Source organism: Tamandua tetradactyla, chromosome 14 (assembly GCF_023851605.1).
Source record: "Tamandua tetradactyla isolate mTamTet1 chromosome 14, mTamTet1.pri, whole genome shotgun sequence".
Lineage (NCBI taxonomy): Eukaryota > Metazoa > Chordata > Mammalia > Pilosa > Myrmecophagidae > Tamandua > Tamandua tetradactyla.
In genome coordinates this window covers 31160005-31169690 of record NC_135340.1, presented here as the reverse complement: position 1 = coordinate 31169690, position 9686 = coordinate 31160005, and the positions used below count along the sequence as shown (strand labels likewise).

The 9686-nt window shown below is 47.4% G+C and overlaps 1 pseudogene; it reads left to right on the top strand.

The window, feature by feature from the left end:
* The first annotated feature begins 1512 nt into the window (after positions 1-1512).
* On the top strand, positions 1513-9267 carry LOC143655743 (COP9 signalosome complex subunit 7b pseudogene; annotated as a pseudogene).
* Positions 9268-9686: the final 419 nt, after the last annotated feature.

The window sequence follows — 9686 nt, the reverse complement described above, 5'->3', positions numbered from 1 at the left end:
GCATGTAGTTGACGCGGCCTCAGCCCCCTGGCAGCTCAACGCATCCTGGGGCTCGGGAGCTGGCTGGGGTCCGGGGAGTCGGGCGAGGCCTGGGGGCGGGGGCAGTTAGACCCGGGCCGGGCGGGGGACCCCCAGCGCGGGCAGGCAGGGTCGAACCCTCATCCTGAGTGGCTGCGGAGAAAGAGGTGTGTGTGGGGGGGGAGGTGGAAGTGGCGAGCGAGGCCCCTCCTCTTTGTCCGCCGCACCCTGGCCAGGTGGCTCGGGGCATCAGCTATCCCCCCCTTCTTCCCGGCAGCGTCTTCCAGCAGCTCCCAAGCTTTGGGGGCTCCCCCATCTTTTCCTCCTAGTAGAGGGCCCCTCCCAGGTTTGGGCCTCAACCCCGAGCTAGAGCCTCATTTCTCCAACCAGAACCCCAAAGTGCCGAGTGTGTACGGCAGTTTGGAGGGGTCCCGAGAGGCGGCTGGGTGGGGCCAGAGACCACCCCACTCCCTGGCTGCAGCCAGGGCCCCTCCGCCCCGGTTGTTTGGCTACCCGGCAAAGAGGAGGTCAGGAAATGTAGGGGAGGGGATTGGAGCAAGGTGGGTAGAGGGTTTGGTGGGGAAAGGCTGGGGAGCTCTGCAGGGGAAAGGCGAGGGTGGGGATGGGCAGACAGGCGGAAGGGAGGGAGCAGGCTACTCACCAGGTGGGCTGGGGCTCAGGCTGCCTCTCAGGCACAGCATCCATGGCTGGATACCTCCACTCCCACTTCAGCCCGGTCAAGCAAAGCCCCCTCCCCTTCCGGAGAGACCGCTCCAACCCTGAGAGCTGAGGTGGGGGAGCCGCGCTGTCCCCTCTCTCCCCAGCTGGAGCAGCAGGCGGGTTGGGGGCGGGGTGGGGTAGTGGCAGGGGTGGGGGGAGATGAGAATAGTGTACCGGGAAAAAAAATCTGCCTTGGATTGAGATAGGGAAGAGGAGCTGGGTGCTGGATGGGAAGGGGGTGGGGGCAATCAAGAGGGGGTGTTTTTATTATTTTTTTCTTCTTATGGTTGGGGAAGGAAAAAAAAAATCAAAATTCCAATTCCATCCCAGCACAAATCAATGTTTGCTCCATCCCAGCATCACGGGGGAGGCTGGGCTAGGCAGATTTAAAGGGGCAGGAGAAGAGAGGAGAGGAGAGGAGATGGATGATGAGGAGTCTAGTGGTGATGATGGGGTGGGGCGGGGGGATACCCAAGCAGAAAAAGATGGGGGTCTGCTAACCTGGTGGAGAGGGAGGAGGCAGGTAGAAGAGGAGAATGAGAGCCGCAGAGACCCCCAGGGTGGAAAGAAACCCTGGGACGGGGGCAGGGAGTGGGGTGAGGCTGAGAGGAGCGAGGGGGAGGAGACTGAGCTGAGGATGGGGAGGCAGGGGGAGGCCGGAGCCAGGCGGAGGAGGAGAGATGCTGGCGGGCCGGGAGAGGGCGTGAGGAATACAAAGAAAGAGGTGCTGGGGTTGAGAGCTGAGGAACCCGGAGATACAGCGGGGGAGGGAGGAAGGGAGGGAGATCCATTCTGAGGCTGGTGGAGGATGGCAAGAAGGAGAGGGAAAGAAATAGATATGGAGACTGAGAAAGTGATGGGAGGGAGAAAGCTCTGCGTGTAAAAGGGCAGGAGTGGGTAGAGGAATCCAGGCAGGAGGGCTGGACGTGGTGTTTGTGGGGTGCTGGGGAGAAAGGAGGAACCCAGGGCTCTAGCCCAGCCAGCTGTTTGGACTGAAGCCTAGAAGCCTTTGCGCATGGGCGCCTGACTCCAGCAGTTTGCTGTGCTCCCTATGAAAGTTGCTGGAGGTGGACCAGAAGGCTCACCCACTTACAGTTGCTGAGGAAGCTTGAAATAGTTTTCCAGCCCTTTCGGTCCATATGGCCTCTCTGCCAACTATTTCTACCTGGGTTGCCCCCTCTGGAGGGAGAGGGGTAGGATGAGGGGTGTTTTGATTTTTAATGGGTAACAGGGAACCATATTTGGTGATGCCATGAAAATCCCAGGGTTTGGGAGCCTTTTCTTCTCCTTTGCAAACCTAGGAGCAAAGACACCGAAATAGCTTTGGGTGGGCCCTTATTGTGGCAAGAAGGCCTTATCCACCCTGCCACCCCTCCATGTCTGCTCACCAGAGGGGCAGGACATCCTGGGCCGTGCTATTTACAGACAGAAGCAGGCACACACTGTCCCCCTCCCCATTCAGCTTACTGAGACTCTGTATCTAACCCCATCCCTGCCCCTATGGATTTAGGAAGGAGGGCACTGTGTCCAATTACACACACAGGGTAATGTCGGATACCCTCAGTTGCTTTTATTTTCTTTCAAGCTCTAGCCCATCTCCTTCATTTTAAAGAGATGAGAACTGAGACCCATAGATCACACAGAAGAGGAAGCAGAGCTGGGATCAGAACATCAGGCTCCAGACCTTTTAAGCCCCTCTGCTGCTCTTTTCAGGATTCCATGTACTTGGAAATCTCCCTTAGACTAAGGAGCTCCATTTTAACCATTTTGGTAAAATAAAGAATATGGAGTTTGGAATAAGCAGGGATTTCCTATGCATTGTGTTTCCCTAAAGGTTGTACAAACACATAAACTTCAAGCCTTTTGAATTTCTAGCACAGGACGGAACAGCTTATGGGGTAATAATTTGGGTTCACTTGGGGTATGATTATTAGTGCAAGTTCATCCATCCATCCATCCATCTATCCATCCATCCCTACATTCAGCAAATGTTTACATAGTTTACTGTGTGGCAGGCACATTGCAGGTGCTAGAGATACAGTGGTGAATGTCATGGGCCCTGCCCTCAGGGAGCTTACTATTTAGTAAACAAGACAGACAAGTAAACAAGCAATTCTAGCATGGTTAGTGCCTTTATGGGTTCATGGGGTTGGAAGTAGAGAGTAGGGATAGAACCTAACTCAGACTTGCTTTCCAGGGGAAGAGGAAACTAAGATGAATCCAGAAAGGAGTTCTGAGGCAGGTCCAGCCACATCACTCATTGACATCCAGTCCTTCTTTTTCTACATGGGGATCTGTCTCACACAGCACCTAAGATTCCCCTTTTCTCCGAGAAAGAGGGAAAACAAGAAAAGAAAAACAATCCCAGGCCTGGGAGGGTGCGCTCTCTCCTTTAGGGAGAAAGGGTGGCAGAGGTGAGTGGAAGGAAAGGGAGAGACAAACTTGTTGGTAGCGTAACTCCATACTCTATTCTGAGCTGTATATTAAAGTTAGGATCTGAAAAAGTCCTGAAGAAACCAGGGACACAGCTGCCCTGGAACATGTAGGGTGCATGGTTCTCCCTGTGTGAGCAACCTTCCGGCCTCTTTCTGATCCATCCTCACAGATTCCCACAGTCCATCTTTCGGGGCAGGGAACCTTTGTTTCATGGAGTGAGCTGGTTTGTTTTGCCACAATCTATCAACATTTAGGTGCCTCAGAAAAGGTAACTAAACTTAAGTGGAGCAGCTCTGTGCTGGGCACTCATCTCTGTTACCTCATTCAATTCCTCCACCCTGTAACTGTGAACCATCCACGGTGGAGGCCAAGAGTTGGGCTTTCCAAGATGAACAGACCTATGTTTGAATCCTGACTCTATCCTTACTAGCTGAATAGATCTGAATACATTGCCTAACTTTTCTGAGCCTCAGTTTGTATATCTCTAAAATGGGAATAAGAGAACCTACTCCAAAACTTATTATGAGGATTGAAATGATCATGTATGAATGATATGCTTATCATATAGGAGAAAAATACTTGACATAGTGCCCAGCACATGGTAAGTACCTAAGAAATGGTGGCTTGAAAATAGATTGGCACTATGCCAGTTTTACAGGTGAGGAATCTGAGATCTATAAATTAATGAATTTTCTCAGTCTTATACAGCTAGTATGTAGTAGTCCCTGGATTTGGCTATATATCAGACTCACAAATTAGCATGCTTTAATGAATGCATTTTTTGCTGTTATAAAAGTAAAACATGCTCATGGTAGAATTAGGAAAATACAGCATAAAATAAGAAGAAAAGTAAAAATCACCCATAGTGTCACTAGAACAAACATTTTAGTATATGTTTATAAAGTCTTTTCTGTGCACTTTTAAAAAACATAATTAGTTAAATGCCACATTTGCAATTTTTCATGCTGCTACTCACTTAGCATTACACTGTGAGCATTTTTCTATGTCATCAGAACGTCCTGGAATTTATAACGGGTGCACAATATTTCACTGTTTGGATGCACCATCACTGGTTTATCCATTTTAGCACAGCACTTTTTAAATTAATTTTTTAATTAAAAAAAATATATAACAACAAATGCAAACATTCTTAACTTTTGATCATTCTGTTCTACATATATAATCGGCAATTCACAATATCATGACATAGCTGCATATTCATCATCATGATCATTTCTTAGAACATTTGCATCAATTCAGAAAAAGAAATAAAAAGACAACAGAAAAAAAAATCATACATACCATACCCCTTACCCTTCCCTTTCATTGATCACTAGCATTTCAATCTAAATTTGTTTTAACATTTGTTCCCCCTATTATTTATTTTTATTCCATATGTTTTACTCGTCTGCTGACAAGGTAGATAAAAGGAGCATCAGACACAAGGTTTTCACAATCACACAGTCACATTGTGAAAGCTATATCATTATACAATCATCTTCAAGAAACATGGCTACTGGAACACAGCTCTACATTTTCAGGCAGTTCCCTCCAGCCTCTCTATTACATCTTGACTAACAAGGTGATACCTATTTAATGCATAAGAATGACCTCCAGGATAACCTCTCGACTCTGTTTGGAATCTCTCAGCCACTGACACTTTATTTTGTCTTATTTTTCTCTTCCCCCTTTTGGTCGAGAAGGTTTTCTCAATCCCTTGATGCTGAGTCTCAGCTCATCCTAGGATTTCTGTCCGACGTTGCCAGGAAGGTCCACACCCCTGAGTGTCCTGTCCCACATAGACAGGGGGAGGGCAGTGAGTTTGCTTGTTGTGTTGGCTGGAGAGAGAGAAGAGCACAGCACTTTTTATGTTTGTAATTTTATTTGTTGCTAAAAGTTAACATCTTTGGATACTAATCTTTTAATCTATGAAGATTTCTTTAACACGTGTTTTATTATGGAAAATTTCAAACATATTCCAAAGTTGACAAAATAAAACAAGGAACTCCCATATACCCATCACCCAGCTTCAGCAATTATCACTCTTGGCTAATCTTGTTCTTTCCTCTTCCATTATTTCAAATTCCAGGTATCATGTTATTTCAGTCTACTGATTTCTTAGTAGACTGTACTGTATTTCTTAGTACAAGTTCATCCATCCATCCATCCATCCATCTATCCATCAAAAGTTGAATTCTTTTTTTTTTAACTTATTTTATTGTATAGTATAACAGATGTACAAAGCAAAGAAATAAAAAAAGCAATAGTTCTCAAAGCACTGTTCAACAAGTAGTTACAGGACAGATCTTAGAGTTTGTAATGGGCTACTGTACGATCCTCTCATATTTTTCCTTCTAGCTGCTCCAGAATATAGGAGGCTAGAGGGCTTAAATATTTTTTATCATCACAATCGACTTTTTTTCCTTCTTTTTTGTGTAAAATAACATTTATACAAAAAATCAATAAATTTCAAAGCATAGCACCATGATTAGTTGTAGAACATATGTCAGAGTTTGACATGGGTTACAATTTCACAATTTTAGATTTTTATTTCTAGCTGCTCTAAAATACCGGAGACCAAAAGAGATGTCAATTTAATGATTCAGCATTCATATTCATTTGTTAAATCCTATCTTCTCTGATAACTCCACCATCACCTTTGATCTTTCCATCCCTCTCTTTAGGGGTGTTTGGGCTATGGCAATTCTAAATTTTTCATATTGGAAGGGTCTGTCACTAATATGGGATAGGGAGATGGAACTAACTGATGTTCTGGAGAGGCTGGGCTAGGTTTCAGGACTTACCTGGACCAGGGACCCATCTTGAGGTTGTAGGTTTCTGCAAAGTTGCTCTAGTGCATGGAACCGTTGTGGACTCATATAGTGCCCTAGGTGTTCCTCTGGATTGGCTGGAATGGTCCTGATTGGGGGTTGGCAGGTTATGACAGGTAGCAATGTCTACCTGAAGCTTGCGTAAGAGCAACCTCCAGAGTAGCCTCTCAACTCTATTTGAACTCTCTCTGCCACTGAAACTTTATTAGTTATGTTGAAGTTGAATTCTTAAAAATAGATTTACTGGGCCAGAGGATAGAAACACTTTTTTAAGACTTTGGATTTATTTTGCCAGAATCAGTTCTAAAAAGGTCATATTAATTTACACCCACACCAAGTGTGCAATTGCACCCTGACTGGCACTGACCTTTAGTGGTATCGCCTATACACACCAGGTGAAAAATGCTGTATTTACATGCATTTGTTTGATTCATTGCCATCCTTATATTGAGAAGGCAACTAGTGACTCCAATGGAGCAAATCCTCCTGCAGTTCCCCTGGAAACATGCTGGTACCTTCTGGGGACCCCAGCCAGAACCTGTGGGATGGGGATCCATTCTTCCAGACAGTGCTGGGACCAGCTAGCATTCCCCCCCTCCCCCACCGGATCCGCCTCAGGGCAGCGAGAAGCTTGGAAAGCTCTTCCTCCTCATCCCATAGTCAGCCACCAGGGGGCAGGATGTGGCTAGAGATTCTGATGGTGGGAGAGGGTAAGAATGGCCAGCAGCCATTCCTCTGTCTGGTCACTGCCGGTTAGACACTGAGCCTCCCGCTGCTACTCACATTATAATTCCAGAATGTTCTGAATGGTTGTCTTTCCTTATCTGGTTACCACTAGCCTCTCACTGCTCCTAGGTTTAGCTTGCTGGAATGGGGAAGGACCTGGCAGAAACCACCACTAAGGTGGTTCATATGAGAACTGGGTTAGTGCTTTTGCTTCCTTCTCTACCTATTTCTGTGGGACTGTGTTCACTATGGAGCAAGGATTTTTAACCCAATGTCCGTGGATTGAGGGACTCAAGGATGGGCCTTAAAAACTGTGAACCGGCCAGGCCGATCATGGGCGCTTGACAACCTACAGGCAGGCGCCGGGAGGCCGAGCCAACTACGAAGAGGACAGAGTGGCGGCGCGGACAGATCTCAAAGCCAGAGAATGGCAGGTGAACAGAAACCCTCAAGTAACCTCCTGGAACAGTTTATTTTACTTGCCAAAGATACCAGTGGCTCAGCCCTCACTGCTCTTATAAGTCAAGTTTTGGAGGCTCCAGGAATATATGTCTTTGGGGAATTGTTGGAACTAGCCAATGTGCAGGAGCTTGCAGAAGGAGCTAATGCTGCTTATTTGCAGTTGCTGAACCTCTTCGCCTATGGAACCTATCCAGATTACATAGCCAACAAGGAGAGCCTGCCAGAACTGAGCACAGCTCAGCAGAACAAGCTGAAACATCTGACCATTGTGAGTTTGGCATCAAGAATGAAGTGTATCCCCTACTCTGTGCTGGGGAAGGACCTGGAGATGTGGAATCTTCGGAAACTAGAAGATCTCATCATTGAGGCTGTCTACACTGACATCATCCAGGGCAAGTTAGACCAGCGGAACCAGCTGTTAGAAGTAGATTTCTGCATTGGCTGTGACATCCTAAAGAAGGATATCGATAATATTGTCAAGACCTTGCATGAATGGTGTGATGGCTGTGAAGCAGCAAGTTCTGAGAGCCAACCAGTACAAAGAGAACCACAATCTAACTCAGCAACAGGTAGAGACAGAGGTTACGAATATCAAGAAGACACTCAAAGCCACCGCATCTTCCTCAGCATAGGAGATGCAGCAGCAATTGGCTGAATGGGAGTGTCCCTCTCATACTGAACAGAGGCAGCCCGCCAAGAAGATGTCCGAAGTGAAAGGTCTGGTATCCAGCCACCACTAGGGCTGGCTGGGGCAGCTGGCACTCACCAGGCCTGAGTCAGTTTGGGAGGGGACACCAAGGGCCTATATCCTCCCCTCTCTACCTTCAATGAGTTCCAGACCTGCCCATCCCCTTACCAGCGCCTCCCTACACTGTTGGTACTGTTCCAGAAAAAAACATTTCTCCTTTGCCTCACCCACTCCTTCCACACCCAGTTGTTCCCTTCAGACTCAGGGGCTCCACTGATGCCATCTTAACAGGGTCAGACACTGCCCAGCTTCCCTCCAGGAGGTTCTTGTCTCTGTTTAAGGGCTTGTCTCCCTCCCAGTTCTTCTTTTGCTCCATGAAGTGGTCATGCCATTTTGTCAGGCTGGTCATAAGCCAGAGGCAGCTTTAACCACCCCCCAGGGATGACTGTGAAGGAGGCCTCTCTCTGAGTGAGGAGGAGGCAGCCCATGTGCCACAGTACCCACAATGGTGCAGGCAATCTCTTAGTCACGTATCACAATGCTTTGTTCTCCCTCTCCTGCCTTACCCTTTGTTGGCAGCTCCACTGTAGGCCATGGAGGGATGTGATGCTGGGCTATGTTTACTAAACCTGCGGGTTTTCAGCCTCTTGAGCCCAGCTCCCATCTCTCACCAGTTGGGAGCACTGGGCTGTTTGACCTCCAGTATCTGAGCACAAATGGAGGGTGCTGTGGGTCTGGAGCTGGCAGAAGTTATTTATTCCAGTTTGGTGTTCTTTGCTGACCATTCTTCCCGCTGCCTCTGACTCCTTGTGTGGACCCCAGCTGCCTACTGGGGGCAGTCTGCCAACACTCGCTCTCCCAAGATCTTTAATTCCTCCTAGCTGCATCAGTGGTGGGGCTGGTGGTGCCAAGGCCCGTGTCTGGTGAAGGACTTGTTGCTGCTTCTGTCTTTCTTTCCTCCCCCTCCTTGGCTGATGACCCAGAGCCCTTTGATAATGGCATTCTCCTGGCAAGAGAAAAGGACTTGACTAGCCTTTCTGAACTTGAACGGTTTCAGGTTATATTTTATTTTATTTTTTTTGTACATGTTCTGATTCTAATACATTTCAACATACTTTTTTTCCCCAAAAAACCAAAAACCAAAACCAAAAAACTGTGAACCCCTCAAAAAATCAGGCAAATGAGAGGCAGTAGCTTTTGTGGGATTCTAAAAGGAGGACCCATGCCTCCCAAATTTCATCGTCTTCTGGCACCCACTCCTTACCTTCCCTCCTTAGCCCGTTTGCTTCCTGAGGACTGTGAAGGAAGCAGCTTGGTATTGGAAACAGGGATGGTCTAATGCCAAGGGATTGGACTTTTTGCATCCTTCAGTGGAGAAGAAGGTAAGAGCCTGCATTTGCCCTAGGGTGGGGTGGGTGGGAAAGCAAAAGTGAACATAATTCTAACCACCTGGGAAGTCAATGGGGCAATGTTGGATTTGGAACATAAGGCACCTGCCTCACACCGAGGTGCATGTCCTTTAAATGACCGGATGTGGGTCATTGTATGCATTTGCTTGATTCATTGTCTTAATCCATGTGTATACCTGGGGTCAGGGCCCATGGGATTCTTGGAACTATGAAGGATTGTCCTAGAGCAGGAGGAGGAGCTGGGGCCGTGGAGAGGCACAGGGTCAAGGCCAGAGTTACATAGCACATCAGATAAGAAGACCGAACCTTGAGGATTCCTCCACCCCACACTAGTGCTGCATTTTATCTCATAATAGTGGTTTATATGTGTACAAGAAGATAAACCTGAGGATACAG